Genomic DNA, 15,948 nt, shown 5'->3' on the forward strand with positions numbered 1-15,948 from the left:
AAGTATTCAGGCAGTGCTCACTCACGTCCACCCGAGCCCCAGCTGCTGGTCCCAGGGCTGCTGGGGTGGCCTGGGAGGGTCAGAGAGGAGCCTGTCCTTGGGGAAGTGGCCTGTCCTCCAGCAGTGTGCCGTAGTGGAGTTCTCCCTGGCTCCATAGTGCCGGCATCTCCTGGGGAGGGGTGGGTGTTGGGAGGCAGGGCCTGGGTCGCCCACAGGCCCAGTCAGTGCGCTGGAGCCTTCTTCACGGAGGTGCAGATATACGGGTGCTGGGCAGGGAAGGCTGTGGTCCGGAGGGCTGCCTCGAGATGGCGCAGTAAACTAGAAGGGGATTCTCTTCCTGCACGGGTGGGGCTGGCACCCTCCGGGGCCTTGGAGAGGGAGGCTGCTGGGAAGCCTAACCAGGAGACCAGGAGAATGGGTGGGGTTCAGCTGAGGCGGCCCAGGGTGGCGCCTCCCCCTCACCTCCTGCTTCATGTGCTGGGCCTTCTGCACGGATGACTTGCACACGGAATCCCGTGAATCCTCACAACCAACCACCCCGTGAGGCACATGCACCTTTCAGCCCACTTTATGGATGACCGAACTAAGGCTGAGGGGCCAGGTCATCGGCCTGGGGCCGCAAAGGAGGAAGTCAGAGAGTCAGGATTTGAACCTGGGTCTAAGAGCAGAAGCCCCGCAGCCCACAATCCAACATCCCCATGTCTTGTCACCTTTTGGCTGGCACTGGAGTCACAGAGCCAAACTTGTAGAGCTGGGATTTGAACCCAGGAATTCTAAGGGAAGCTTGTTCTCACCCAGCTCTCCTGCCTTGAACTTGGCTTTAAAGTGCTGAGCATAGCATTGGACATAGAACAGGTGCACAATAAACATAAAAACCCAAGACAATGGGGCCAGCATGAGGTTATTAGGAGGTTGGTGAATCTGAACGCCCTCTGGGCTTTATGTTCCCTTCTGTGTGATGGGGACATGATCCTGCACGCACTGCCCTTGTCTTGCAGGATGCTTTGCCCTTGGGAAGAAGAGCGCCTCTGCTGTCACAGACAGGGGTGTGCCTCAAAATCACCATCCGAGGCAGAATTGCACAGTAAAAACCACAGGTTTATGGGACGCTGGGGTTAGGGGCACACAACACTCAAGTACTTTGTCAGTGACACATTAAAAAAGGTAAGAATCTAATAATATGGTAGCCAAGTTGTACCCCCATTTAAGGTTAAGAAATGCATAAATGCTAAAATGATCTTGACCTTGAATCTTGATGCACTTGATCTTGAAAAAACCCGAAAGTTTGCATGTAGGAGTATGTGCCCACTCTACCTGCTGGCCACCAGCCAGGCTCCTGCATCTGCTACCAGGTATATAAGAGGAAGAGAACAAACACAAAGATAAACAGAGAAATAGACAAGAGGATGGGGAGAAAAAACTCAAAATAGGCTGAGGGGACATAGAGGGAGGGTGTGAAGTTATTTGTGAAGTAATACAAGAAGGAACTTCAGGTGGAAATGTGTGTAAGGGCAGGTGTGGATGGGTGGAGCTGTTGTGCTGTGAGGCGTGTGTGTGTGTGTATTCCTAGGTGGCTCCTGTGAGCTGGGTGTGACTTTGTTTACTTGGTGTTTCTCTGGGCTGAAATCTTACATGAGCCAGCAGGACATTTACGTGATGCTCAAATTGTTCCTTCATACATGGAACATGTTGGAACACACATTTTCAAAACAAGCGTAACAGAATAACTGTATTTTGGAAAGTCAGAGGTTAGGAGGCATGGGAGGGTCTTTTCTAAATGGGAGCTTCTCTGTAAGCTTTCTCCCATCCCAGAAGATGGGCTTTTCCTCTGCAGTTCAGGGCTAGGATGACCTCTGCGACTTGAGGGAAGTTGACTCTCCCCTGAAGTCTGGCCCCTTACCAGTCCCCTGCAGCTAGTCTTTCAGATTCTCAAGGCCCGACTGTAGGTCCTGTAATAAATCCCAATCCCACCTATGTGCCCAGATCCCTGGAGCCTCTACAGTTTGACCAGTGAGTCCCACAGGCTCTGAAACTTTGGGGCACAAGGGATCTTTCTCTGGTCAGACCCAGCAGAGCTCATGATGGGCCTCCACGTGTGTAATGAGGTATTCTTGGAGAAAAGAGGGAGGGAAAAAAAGGATTGCCGGGAATTTATTAGTCTAATTACATCTTCCTAATGTGGTTGACCCCCACTCACAGCAGGGCGCATATCAAAGCTGCAATCAAGCCAGTATTATTGGAGTTTTAATAAGAGTCAATTGGTTATTGTCCTGGCTGTGTTGGACACTGTAGATGTAATCCCCAAAGCCCCCTGGGGAGGCAGGCAGCTTGCTTTCTTTGCTGGAATATTATTTACATTAATAACGAGGATTAGGGACTTGTTTTATGTGCTTCTTCAAGCAGCTCCCGGCCACCAGCTGAGTGCGGCCAGCGCCCCTCTGAAGTCAGGAGAGCACCGGGCTGGGAGTCAGGGGCTGGTGGCTCACCACGTCTTGCTGTGTGTGCTTTGGCAAATGGTCTCACCTCTCTGGTCCCAAATGTGTGAAATGAGAGGACAGGAATAATGACAGTGCAAGGGAAGCACTTTCTGAGCACATAGCAGGCGTTCATAAATGCTGCTTGTTTTGGAGACGGCCTGATGAAGGTATAGTGGCAGCCAGGCCCCACCCCATGTACACAGACATATTTACTGGGTCTTCCACTCTAGCCGTGGCCCGTCTGGAACAAGCTTTACTGGAGTGCCTGATTCTGTTCTACTTTACAGAATGTGGGGGGGCAGGTTCACCTGGTGGGGATGACATGGGACCACAAGGCTCAAATTTCTGCTGTCCCAGAGTCTGTGTGAATTTGGCACCATTCTTGACCTCTGTGTGCCCGAGGTTCCCTGTCTGTAATGTGGCGTAATAAGAGGGTCTCTCACAGGGTTAGTGAGAGGATCAAAAGAGGTAATCCAGGCAAAGTGCAGGACAGTGCCTGGCCCGTGCTGAATAGATGCTGGTTATTGTGAGGTGAATGGGATTCCTAAGCTTCTGTTTTCTCCTTTGTAACGTGGGGGAGACGATGCCACCACCTTCCTAGGGCCATTTTGAGGATGTGGCAGGATTGTGTTCATGCCGGTGTTGTGGTCTTTTGGTTCTCACCATGACCCTAGAGGTGTCTCTTCACACCCTTTCACACCCAGGACGATCAGAAGCACACCTGCTGCCAGTTGCTTAGGAACCAAAGCCCAGGGTTCTCTGAGGCCAAAACTGGGCCTCATTTGGCTTCAGTGGGGGCCGTGGGGGCTGTTACTCTGACAAATGATTATTTCCTGCGTTTGGTCCTGACCCTGCATTTCTCCCTTTTTGCTGGTGGGGAAAACTCTTCTGCCAGCTGAGCAGCTGTGGTGCCCTTGCTTCCAGCCAGAAGGAGGCAAGTGATCCAGGGCAGCTGGAGGGAGGCTGAGGAACACCTTGGAGTCTTACTGCCAGTATCTTTGCCCCATCTCAGGCGATAGGTGCCCCTCTCGCCTAGTCGGATGCATGTGCCCGGCAGGCTCTGCCTCCCCCATGGCCCTCAGCCCTTTTCATGTATCTGATTCATATGCAGGAGGTCCAGTCCTGGAGCCTAGCGGGGAGGAGGTAGAGCCCCAGAGGTTCCTGGGAGATGCGTCCTCCTGGAAGCTTTGGCAGGCTCCCTGCCGGCTCCTAGGAGAGGACTGAGATCAGAGCAGTGTTACGTATGGTATCTGAAAATACAGGGGTTTGGACCGAGGCCAGATAGGGCAGGGATTGGCTAAATTCACCAGGCAAGTTTGAGACCCTGGGCTGCCATGAGGCAGGAACTCTGGAGCCCAGAGGTCCAGCTGGGTGGGGCAGGAATGAGGGCCCTGGGAGGAGCCTGCAGAGGCCGTCCCTGCACCACCCCATTGATTGGCTTCAGGAGCCTGAGTTAGCTCTGCCTGGAAATGGAGGAAAGAGTTGGTTTTTAGGATGGGAGAGGCTGAGAAGTTCATTAACCAGCACCAGACCAGGGAGGCAGGAGGTTCTTAAGGGCAGTGACCACAGAGATGCCAGAAGCCAGGAAGTCAGCCACCAGGGCTGTGCCACCAGCATCAAAAGCACAGGCAGACCCAGAGGTGACACCCGGAAGGAAACCATTGTAGGCCGGGGCCGGGGGTGTGCCATCAAAAGGCTACAGCCCCCTGTCAGGGGGACAGCTAAGCCTGATGGCCACTTCGGTCTTCATCCTGATTCAACTCAAAGAAGGCCCTCTCCGTCTTATGGCTGGACTCAGCTCCATGCACCTGTTTATGTGTGAAAGCTCCTCTTTTCAAGCTCCTTGAGGCTTCTCCCCTCCTCCCTCTTTCTCCTTTCTTTCCTCCCAACATTCACCTGCCCTAGGTGTTCTCGGTCTGGTAGGATGGACAGACTAAGGCTAACGAACCTCGCATGGAGTTGGGAGTGAAGGTCCTAGAGCAGGAGATTCCCAGGGCAGTGTGGGGAAGTGCCTGGTTTACCTGGAAGAGTCAGAGAGGGCTTCCTGGAGGAGGTGTCACTCAACACGAGGACTGGAAGGGGAACAGTTACCCAGGAGTCTAAGGTGGGGTGGAGGGAAGGCCACTGCAGGGAGAAGAGCACGCCTGAGAGACTGGAGAGCCTGCTGTTAGTCTCTGAGGGTTGTGGTAGGTTTAGATAGGAGGCTGAGAAGAAAAATCATGGACGGTCTTGTCCAGATTGATAATAGCAACTCCTTGAGTATCCATGGGGTTCTTGTCACTTGCTGTCTCTTGTCCTCAACTCTGGGAGTAGCTGTCCTTATCTGTGCTATGGAGATGCTGAGGCTCAGGGAGGTAAAATCACTGGCCTCAGTCACACAGCCTGTAAATGATACGGATGGGATTTGCACGCCTCTGCCCCTTCTCCCCAACCAAGACTTGTGACCTGCCCCTGAGGGCCACAGGGAGCCACAGAAAGCTTTAGAGCTGTGGACAGATGTTCGTGGTGAGGGCAGCACCAAGTCCTGGGCAGGAGGGGACTCACCCGAGCAGCCTTCATCCTGGGCCTTCAACCGGCTCTGAGGAGAGCTGTCCTCTCTGAGAGGCAGTGTCTGGACCTAGAAGACAGAGAGATCCTGGTTCAAGCTAGATCCTCTGAGCTGCTCAGTGCCTGGAGCAGGCAGTGAGGACCTCTGTGTTGGCCCTGAACTTGTCTTGCTCCTGTTCTGGGCCCCTCTGCTCCCCGCTGGTACACGGGCAGCTTCAGGAGGTGGGACGGAGGTTCCCTGCAGCCTTCCAGGCACTTGGGCAACAACTTTCTCCCAGGGCCCATCTCCCTGGCACAGACTTGGCTTTGCTTCCCCTGCTCTACTCCCTTCTCCCTGCCACGTGTCCCTGATGGCCTCATTTTCCCTCCCAGGCAGCGTCAATGCCATCTGCGAACTTGGCAGTCTCGTCTACTGTCTTCCACTCGGCTCACTTGTAAAGGTTTTAAATAAGACTGGTTCTAGCACCAATCCCTCGAGTGACCTCACTTTTTACATTGGTCCTTTTCAAGGAGTCTATTTGTCCCTCTTCTTTGTTTCCTGTTTCTAAGACAATAACCTAACCACAGCAGAACAAGTGCCCAAGAAATGTACATAATGTGCATGTGGCACCAGGTCAGAACTTTCAGGAAGTCTGATTCTGTGTCCCAGTTCTCGAGGAACCTCAGCCTGTCCAGAGTGCTAACCAGTTGTTTATATCATAGGCATGCCACCTCCCCCAACCTGTGACTTCTGTGTGCTCAGCATCCGTCGCTTGGCAGAATGCCTCATGAAATTCTTTATCCTGGGGCTCCAGGCATGCATCATTCCCACTTGCAAGTGTGTCCTGATTCTTTTACTTACACCAGTAGATAAATGTGTGCCCAGAGGTGGAAAGCAGCCCTCATATCTGAGATCTTTGGCCGGTGATAGGAGGTGTGGAAATGGCTTTCATCTAGTGCACCAGTTCTGATAGATGGCCGTTGCTAACTGGAGCGGGGTGCAGAGAGATTCCAGGCTGATGCGTTGGCTTTACGGGAAAGAATCTGATGATTGATTAGTGATGTCTGCCAGGACTGGGAGGGAGCAGAATGGTGGTTTGTGCCCTAGAGTGTGCCATCTGAAGCTGGGGCCTCTCCTCTTCCTCCCTTGTCATGTCATGCTCTCTGGAAGTTGGTGTCAGGGGTAATGGTGCTCATTGGCTGCTTTGAGGGCTGAATGGGAGGCAGATGAGTCCGAACTGGTTCTGGGGAACAGTTGGGCATCGCCCTATCCTGAGATGCGGGTTTAGCCAAGGGCATGTTCCTTGTTAATAGCAAGTTGTGAAATGCCCCCAGGGCCAAGATGGACTGAGGCGCCTCTAGGAAATTGGGGTGAGCTGGAAGGGTTTATCTTGTCACCACGCCTTGAGATTCTTCTGGCCTGGGTGCAAAAGGTTTGCTCTTTCCATAGTGGAGTCTCACTGGGCAGAGGGGCTGCACGGCTGAAGCATTTCTTGGGCCATTTCTCAGGATGTCTTTCAGGATCCTGGGGGTGGGAGTGGTGAGGAGCACAGGGCTGGGGTCTCTGCCAGAACCCATGGAGGGGTCCAAGCTTAGCTGTTCCCAGTGAGAGTTTGGGTTGTCCTTTCCTTCCTTCCTGCGTGAAAACTAAAACTGGGCCCAGTTGTATTGTTGGGTATCAGTGTGTCGTTGGGCATGGTTGCTGATTCAGAGAGGGGCGAGTTTCTGGTGAAATGGAAATCCCAAGGACCCTGGCATCTTAAGAAGCAGAGTACTTAAAGACAGAACAGCATGCATGGGACCCAGTCTGCGTTCTAGGGATTTGGCTGTGTGGCTTTAGGTGAGCTGCTTCCACTCTCTGTGCCCATCTTTCTTTGTCCAGGGAGGAGTATGACTAGAGATCTAAGGGCCTTTTCCGCTCTAACTGGAAATGGCTATCCTGGGCACAGCCCTGTGTCTCATTAGCCTCAGCTGGGGTGTATCTGGGGCTTTAAGCCCAGCCGAGGTGGTGCGTCCCCGGACCTCACTCTTCCAGACATTGACTGTGTTCTTCCACTCTTGAGCGGAAGAGGTGGCAGGTGGCCTGCTGAAGAAGCGCCAGAGTTGAGTGGCCATATAGAGGGATGGATGATAGGGCCTCTTCAGGGTTAGGGGAAGCTGCGCATGTTTCTGGAAGGCCCCATGTGCAGCCCACCTCTGCCCAGGGCTGGTTTGGCTTGGTGGTAGGATGGGCTCATGGGAAAGCCTCTGGTCCGTTCTGCCTCCCTGGTGTTCCTTTCTCTGCCTCACTGGCCCCTGTTCCCTGTACACACCTGAGACTCCAGCCATGTTAAATGATTGGCAGCTTCGTGTTTGATTTCTTCTCTGAGCATTTGCACCTGCTGGCCCTCTTTCAAGTCTTTTTCCTTCCTCTTCTTTCTCTCCTCCTTAAGCACTCAACTTGGGTGAACCTCTGTGGGAAGACACCTCTGACCTCTGCCCTTTGCCTTGTGTCTGGCTTGAGTTAGAGGCAATCTAAGATCTCTCTGCTCCCCACTTCCCATCCCGTTTGCCATTCTGTCTGGGTTTGATAGCTGTCAATTTGTGAATTTGAGAAAGTCCCTTTTACTTTCTGCCCAGATTCCTCATCATCAGATCCTTAAAAGGAAATAGTATCTGTGTTAGTCAGACAGGCCAGGCAGTGCTGCATTAATACATACATACCTCTTGCAGTCTCAGTGGCTTAAAACAACCAAGTCTATTGCCCATTTGCTATTGACCTTGCAAAGTTCGAGGTGAGCTGGGTGACTCCCCAGGATGGGTCTGTTGGATTCCCCTGAGGAAGGCGCCGCCCCAAATCACTCACCAAAGACGTTTCTTGATGCAACAAGCAAGAGGAATTTATTCGGAAGCCAACTAGTTGGGGTCCAAGTCAGCCCGTCCAGCAGGTCTCAACGAGGACCCTGAGTACTTACAACTAAGTGGTTATATAGGATTTTCTGAGGCATTCAGCCCTAGAGATTTACCATGGTTACAGATTATGTTGTAGTAACAAGATAACAATACTACATAGCAAGATAACAATACTACAAAGGCAGTAATTTTTCAAACCTACGATTTCTGGGTTAGTGCCACGTCCTGGGGGTGTAGCAAGGTAGGGTCAGCTTTTATGCTTAACTAACCGAAAGGTTAGCGCTGCCAGCAGTCATGATTGATTAACTTGTTTTTCCAGAGGAGTTACCTGGTTTCAGTTGTTCCCTCTGAGTCATATATCAGAATGGCTTTTTGGGCTTCAAGATGGCCACTCTTAAGCTAACTTATTTCTCAGGGAGGTTGGGGTCCTACATTCCCCACTTCTTTTTCTGAACATTCTAATCATGGAATGTTGGTTTCTTCTTGTTGTGTGAGGGTATGATACTGTTGTCTCAGCATTAGCACCTGCACAGCACTTACTCTTTCTCTAATAAAGGTTATTACTCGATTTAAAATGCAGGGACTTAAGGTGAGGAGCAATATTAAAATAAGCAGGGGTCCTGCCAAAGTGGATATTAGAGTTGTAAGCCATGGGGATCTAGAAAACCAGGATTCAAACAGGCTCTGGTTAGCTTCTCGTTCTCGCTTTCGCTGATTTAATCTTTCTCTTAATTTAGACATTGAGTCTCTTACTACTCCAGTATGGTCTGCATAGAAGCAGCACTCTTCCTTTAGAGCTGCACACAATCTACTTTCTTTTAGAAATAGTAAATCTAACTCTCGTCTATTTTGTAGCACTACTTCAGAGAGAGGTTAGGGACTTTTCAAGTTTAGAAATAGACTGTTCTATAGTTCTCAAATCTTCACCGATAGCTATTCTTAGTCCTTCATAATGTTGGTTTCCTTGTATAATTGCAGCTGCCCCTGGTCCTACTCCGGCTGCGACTCTTACTCTTAGTAATACAGCTAGAGTGAGTGAGACTGGCTCTCTTTTATACCTTAGTTTAGGTTCTAATTCTGCCACGAATGATAAGTCATCATGATACATTAGTCTGGGTACTAACTGGACCATGATACAGAAATCACGGGAGGAGTTGAAGGCAGAAGTAGAGACACATGGGGTCACTCCAGTGTTACAAGCCCACCATCTCTTGGGAGGAGGGATTAAATACCTGTTTTTACCAGGGAAGGCTATGGGTATGGTCTCATTCTTTCTTCTACAGATAGAGACTCTAGCTGCTGCTAGGGAAAAGGGGCGATGACCGCTCTGGCTGCTTCGTGCTGAGAAGGGGGCGCAGTAAAGGGTGCAGCTAGGTCTCCATCACTGGTCAGTTGAGAGGGCTTCAGAAGGCTGGCGCTTCTATTCTGGGTTTCATTTTTATTACTATTTGCAGTTTTGTGGCTTCTAGGCAAGATAAAACAAATTGTGTTATTAGGTTATGTAGCAACATCTGGAGTTGGATTTTTTTATTCTGGAAGGAGGCTACATTATTGAAACGATACTTCTCTCTAAAATCACTCTCATTTTTACTAGAAGTAACTAGGTTAAGAAAATAATTAACAGCTGGCTTGATTATTTGCACAGGTGCAGCAAGAAGAGCAATTGATTACACAGGTTCTTTTAAATATGCTTTGCTGGAACTTTTTGTAAGGAATTTCAGATTGAACTTTTAAAGGCCTCTTGAGGCCAGACAGCCAAGCCAGACTTGCCATCAGGCTTTACCTGCAGTACCTGTAGATTTGGATGAATTCTTCTCTTCTCGAGGTCTCTGCACCTGCCAGGAAGTGACTTTCTTTACTCACCTGGTAAGGCTGCTGGGAACTCTGTAAGCAAGGTACTAGGCCAGTTCTTCCAAGGGGCTTTGTTGGCTTTATAAAGTCAATCTTAGTTCTTTAAAGTTGTTCACATCTGAGTCTATGCACATGTCTCTCAGGTACGACATTCCAGTCAAAGCCCTGGTAGTATAACCAGTGTTCTTAAGTAGTCTTCTCACAAGGAAAGCAGATTCTTACTGAACTCGTGCAAATAAACATACTGCCATGGAATATAAAAACAGTCACTGAAAGTTTTTAAACTCTGGAGGGATCAAGTAGAGAGAAGGATGTTTCAATTCTGCTCATAAAGATAGTCATTTACTAAACTGTTGTCAGTTTAAGAGAACAAGGTTAAAACATTTTACCAGCAACATTTGAAACAAAAAGACACAAAATCATTTTCTTTAGTTTATGTAATCTTATGTAACTAATACCTGTTCTGCTGAAATCTAGTTCTTTACCAGTTTAGGGATAATACTATAAATGACAAAAGACTTACAAATGACAATGGTTAAAGATCTGATGAGAGCTTACTGTAAAACAGTTGACATAAGGAAATTCTGATATTTCTGTAATACAAAACATTTAGTAACAAAGTTTAGCATCATTCTCTTTGACAGTGCTTTCCTGGTAAATAAATATATATATATCAGATAAATAAGCCAAATTAGTCAAATACTTTCTCTAGTGAGAAAAAATTCTTCTGACATGTTCCAGGGGCCCTCTGGAAAATATCAGAGTTAACTAGAGGTAAAAGCACCTTTTTGCATTTAATTTTTTTAGAACTATCATTACACATTTATTGTCTATATACTCAGCACAGTAAACAAGATATCTTAAAAAGTGGGGCAGCAGGGGAGACTGCTGCTGTCAATTTTTAAAGACAACATACAGAAAGTCAAACTAATTCTAGGTTACTAAGCGTTCTTGAGAGAATGGTAGCAGATGGTAGATTCTTCTGCTTTCATCTTCAGGAGGGGAAAAAAGCTACAATAAGAATTCATATTTACCTGAAAGAACTGTCTAAACTCAAGGCAGAGTATAATATCACCAGGCATACAAAAGACCTGTTAGAGATACATACAAAGAATGAATATGGCTATAGTCAAATTCAACTTAAAAGTTTAAGCAGAATCTCAAATTTAAATGTCTCTTTCTTTCACACAGATATTCAGATATGACCAGAAATATGATTTGAGATGAAAGAGGTCAGGCATTTTACTTCTTCATTTAGGGACTGAGAAATGATGACCTTTGGCTTACAATCAATAGCTTACAAACAGTGAAAATAATAAGAACATAACTCAGCATAAGTGTCTAAGACCAGATACAAAAAAGCAGAGAAAGTGCTTAAGTTTACAGGTTTTCCCTGAAAGCTTCAAGAATGTTTTACTCTTTAATAGTAGATATAAGCTGCTATGCAAATTCTATTAAAAGCTCTAAGATTATTTGCATTAAAAAATATGGAGAGTCCCCCATGTTTTTTTTTTAAAACATACAGCATATAAATTAAACAAGAAGACCTGGTGGTTCTCAAAAAATCTATTACAACTTTTCTCAAAAGTGGTCACACGTTCGTCTATCTAAACTTTTACAGTGAAACCTGTTTTTCTGGGAGAAACATAATCTTGTCCAGATTCTACAGTTTAATAAATTTTGGTTTGTTAACTAAGTGCATTTAATCAGCTGAAAAAAGCTTTGTTACTATTCTGCTTAGGAATTCAATTTTTCAGGCCATGCAATTATTTTTAATAACAAAATATTTCAAAGGCAAATAAAGGTTATACAGTTGTTAACAAACTTTAGCTTTTAGTCCCTTTAACATTACGATTTCATGGCAACTCACTGAGACTTTAAGCATGAGAAACTGCTGTGATCTTTCAACATAGAGAAATGCCCTCTCTATCACTTTAAGCAGTTCTAACCAGAACTCAAAACTATTAGAAACTTCAAGCTCCAGTGAACACTGAGAAGCAGGACACTGCAAACTGTCAAACCAACATTTCCTAGACTGACAAACTTACGAACACATTCTACAATTTCTGCAACTATGAGCTTCACAGCACAATCTCCCAGCAAACACAGAGCACATCTTCTCAACTTAACAAAACTCTAAGGCTTTAAGTTACTACAAAGATTCTCAGGCTGCAGGTAGGCATACACACTGCAACACACAATTAAAAAGGTGTTCACTTGCCACACTTATCCAGTTCACTTACCTGCAACAACTATGCTAGCCTACTCACAAGACCCCCACTGAACACTAGACAAAGCCAAGCTTCTAAGCATTCTATTCTTAAAAGATTTAGCAGATAACATGACTCAAATGACTCTAGGTAAACTCAGGCAGCCGACAACTACCAGGACATGCCCGTCTCAGGCAAACCCAAATTAGCATTAATGCTTAACACTTTTTTATCAGGTTTTCTGGAAGTTTTAGAACACTCAATTTTCACAAGCGCTTGTCTTTAAATCAATTTCATTAATACCATCCGGAGGTAGAAAGATATATTCATTTACACACTTAGGGGGTTGTCTGAGTCTGTCCCATTGTCAGTATAACAATTATTAGGCACATGAAAGACACAAAAAACAGAGACACACACAGATTAGACACACAGCGGCCGCTTTTTGTTTTTTTTTTTCTCAGATTTTCAAACAGAAACCGAAAGGAATCAGAGGGTTGATATTCCTGGCGCCTGAAAATCAACCCTATCTCATCAGATTCACCTTGCCAGAAAAACAGACGGGAGGCTACCAGGCGTCCCTGGCCTCCCAACCTCCCCGAGGCGTCCCTCAGGGTTGCAGCCTGCGGTGCTCCTAGTACGTCTACCGACCGCAGTCTCGACCCCTTTACAGGATCGGGACAGCTGCCAGACAGTGGGTACCCCTTTACAGAATTCTGACCGGTCTCACTGAAAACAGAAGACAGAACACAGACAACTCAAGGCGCCACTAATCTTACCTCTTCCTCCAAGAGCGACTTCGGGAGTGAAGCGGGGTGAGCGCATGATCCCGGACGAGCCCCCAAATGTTGGATTCCCCTGAGGAAGGCGCCGCCCCAAATCACTCACCAAAGACGTTTCTTGATGCAACAAGCAAGAGGAATTTATTCGGAAGCCAACTAGTTGGGGTCCAAGTCAGCCCGTCCAGCAGGTCTCAACGAGGACCCTGAGTACTTACAACTAAGTGGTTATATAGGATTTTCTGAGGCATTCAGCCCTAGAGATTTACCATGGTTACAGATTATGTTGTAGTAACAAGATAACAATACTACATAGCAAGATAACAATACTACAAAGGCAGTAATTTTTCAAACCTACGATTTCTGGGTTAGTGCCACGTCCTGGGGGTGTAGCAAGGTAGGGTCAGCTTTTATGCTTAACTAACCGAAAGGTTAGCGCTGCCAGCAGTCATGATTGATTAACTTGTTTTTCCAGAGGAGTTACCTGGTTTCAGTTGTTCCCTCTGAGTCATATATCAGAATGGCTTTTTGGGCTTCAAGATGGCCACTCTTAAGCTAACTTATTTCTCAGGGAGGTTGGGGTCCTACAGGTCTCTTCCAGGCTGTGACTCAGAGATCCAGGGTGGATTGGGTGCTCTGCCATCTCAACATGGGGCCTCTACGGTCACCATTAAAGGGGTTAAAAAGGCCCAGTGCCTTTTAAATGCCTTTTCCTAGAAGTGATCACTTATGCACTCACTTCATAGGCCAGAGCTGGTTTCATGGCTCCCTCTGAGGCTGGGGATTCGTCTTCCACGCGCCTGGGGAGGGGGACCTGCATCTGGGTGAACACGAGGTGCTCTGTCACACTCCATAAATCCAAGAAGGGTTAGAACCTCTGGTGTAATGACTGGCAGTAGCCAAGATGTAGCATTAGCCTGGACAGATCTCAGAACGCCTCCACGTAACACTAAAGATGGGAGGACCGAGGTCCACAGAGGGCTGGGGTCTTGTGTAAGACGTTCCTGAGAGTCTGCGAAGTGGTCAGGGGGAGATCCCAGCTCTCCAGTTGTCCAGGCCCTGTCCTCTCCCTCTTGTTGTTCTGAGTGTAGCCTGGACTTCTGCTGCCTAATCCTGCCGTGAGATGCAGGCGGGGATGGGGGCGGGCATCGCCGGGCTCTTGTGAAATTATTTTAAGACCTTGGAAAGCAAATTAGAATTTGAAACCATCCGGCCCTCTTGAAAGCAGACTGGGGGTGTGTTAGAAGTAATTTAATTTTTACTTTGTTTTATTAATAGGATGTGGGAGGTGCGGGGAGGGTGTTGGCTTCAGAGCCTGGGTTGACGGAACCAGTCTTGAGTCAAGAACATCAGAGAGGAGCAGGGGTGGGGCCTTGGCGGGGGCGGGCAGCCCAGAGGCTGAAGGGTGGAGAGGCAGCCACAGGCAGCGTCCAGGGAGCTCTGGCCTGCAGATTCATGAACTACTGGTTCCTACCAGAGAGGTTCCAAACTGGGGCCGAGAGTCTCTCTGGGGTTGGGGGCTGCATCAGTCTCCCAAGGCTGTCATAGCGAATTACCATAAACTGGGTGGCTTAAAAGAACAGAAATGTATTCCCTCCTGTTCTGGAGGCCACAGTCTGAACTCAGTCTCACCACGCTGGAATCGAGGTGTCGGCAGGGCGGCGCTCCTTTCAAAGGCTCTAGAGAGGATCCTGCCCCCAGCTCCTGGTGGCCCCACACGTTCTTGCTGTGTGGCTGCGTCACTCTCGTCTCCGCTCTGTCCTCACCTGGCCTCCTTCCCATGCGTCTCTGAGTCTTTTCCTTCTCTTTTAAGGACACCGGGAACTTAGAAGTCATTGGATTTAGGGTCCAGCTAAAATCCAGGATGATTTCATCTCAAGATCCTAAACTAATTACATCCACCGAGACCCTATTTCCAAAGACAGCCATGCTCTGAGGTTCTAGGTGAACATGAATTTTGGGGGACCCTATTCAACTCATTCCAGGGACCATTTGTGCATGGGCTTCAGGAGGGTGTGAACCACTTAGATCCATAATAAAATCAATGCATACTTTTCCCTCAGAGAGACACATAGCTTTCTTGGACTGGGCAGAGATGCTGAGATGAGAGGCCCGCACTCTTACAGGACACATCTTTGGCTGGTCTATTAGAACAGAGGACAGGTCACGGGAAGCACAAAGAGAAGGAGAGATCTGAAAAATGGGCCACCAATGAAGGAGCCTGATGAAACAAAGAGGAGATGGGCAGAGGCTATTCTGGAAGGCCTAGGTCAGCAGACCATACCTCTCAGGAGTCATAGGCATCCTTAAGTATATGAGGGTTTTGGATTCTTCTCTAGGAAAGTATACGTTATGAACACATACACCTTTGGTGTACAACTCCAGGGGCATGCACCTTCCCCAAGCCAAAGCCCATCCCCGGACCCCAGAGGACCTAGTTAGGATCCCCCCACAGAGAAGGAGAGTTCTGGAGATGAGAGAGGAAGAAACAGCATTAAATGCTGCTGACGGTGCAGACAGCTCAAGTTGGATTTGGCAATCGGGAGGCCAGGGGTGCCCCTGCTTCTGGTTTTGAGGATTATAAGACATAATATGGGTGAAAGTGCTCCCTGGCCTTAAAAGCTAAGTTACTTATTTCGTCTTTGGTTGCTGACCTGTACAAAGCAATATGTGTTCCCAGTAGGAGAAATGAGGAGTGCAGATAAGCAAGAGGGGGGAAATCCCTTTAATCTCATTACCCACAGATACTGCCTTGGTCCATGACCTTCTGAACCCTTTTCTGTATTTGATTGGACACAAAAGGGATGATAATACATGTAATAGCAAAGCTCACATTTTAACCTGAAATATTTAATACTTTTCATGTGAAGAAATGTTCACAAAGCATCTGTACAGACCACAGAGAAGTCTGCTGTCTGGATGTACCGTAATTTGACCAGTCTTCTGTTTTTGGACAAATTGCCCTGTTTCCTTATCTATAAACAGCTCTGTTGTGAACATCCTTGCAGCTGCTTCTGTGTATCTGCTTGTGTAGGGGGGAAAACAAGTCGTAAACCCTGAGTTGTAAAGTACTTTACTGATGCACTCGTTCCAAAAGCCTTTATTGGACCCATCTGTGTAGGGGGTGTGGGGGAGCCCAGAGTGGAGGGTGATATCCTGGCTCTTATGATCCTAGCTAGGTTCCTGTGTCAGATTATGCCTGGGGGCTCTCTA

General features: G+C 47.8%; 1 protein-coding gene and 1 long non-coding RNA gene across 2 annotated transcripts in view; one reads left to right on the forward strand and one right to left on the reverse strand.

The window, feature by feature from the left end:
- Positions 1 to 15,948, forward strand: part of ACTL8 (actin like 8) — an 86,142-nt gene that overhangs the window by 14,275 nt on the left and 55,919 nt on the right. The window lies entirely within an intron of this gene.
- LOC140848829 (uncharacterized) lies at positions 7,857 to 10,774 on the reverse strand. The gene is made up of 2 exons (XR_012130025.1): positions 9,759 to 10,774; positions 7,857 to 9,360 (listed from the first exon to the last, which is right to left on the reverse strand). It is a non-coding gene; the product is annotated as an uncharacterized lncRNA (long non-coding RNA).

Source organism: Manis javanica, chromosome 4 (genome assembly GCF_040802235.1).
Source record: "Manis javanica isolate MJ-LG chromosome 4, MJ_LKY, whole genome shotgun sequence".
In the NCBI taxonomy this organism is placed as follows: domain Eukaryota; kingdom Metazoa; phylum Chordata; class Mammalia; order Pholidota; family Manidae; genus Manis; species Manis javanica.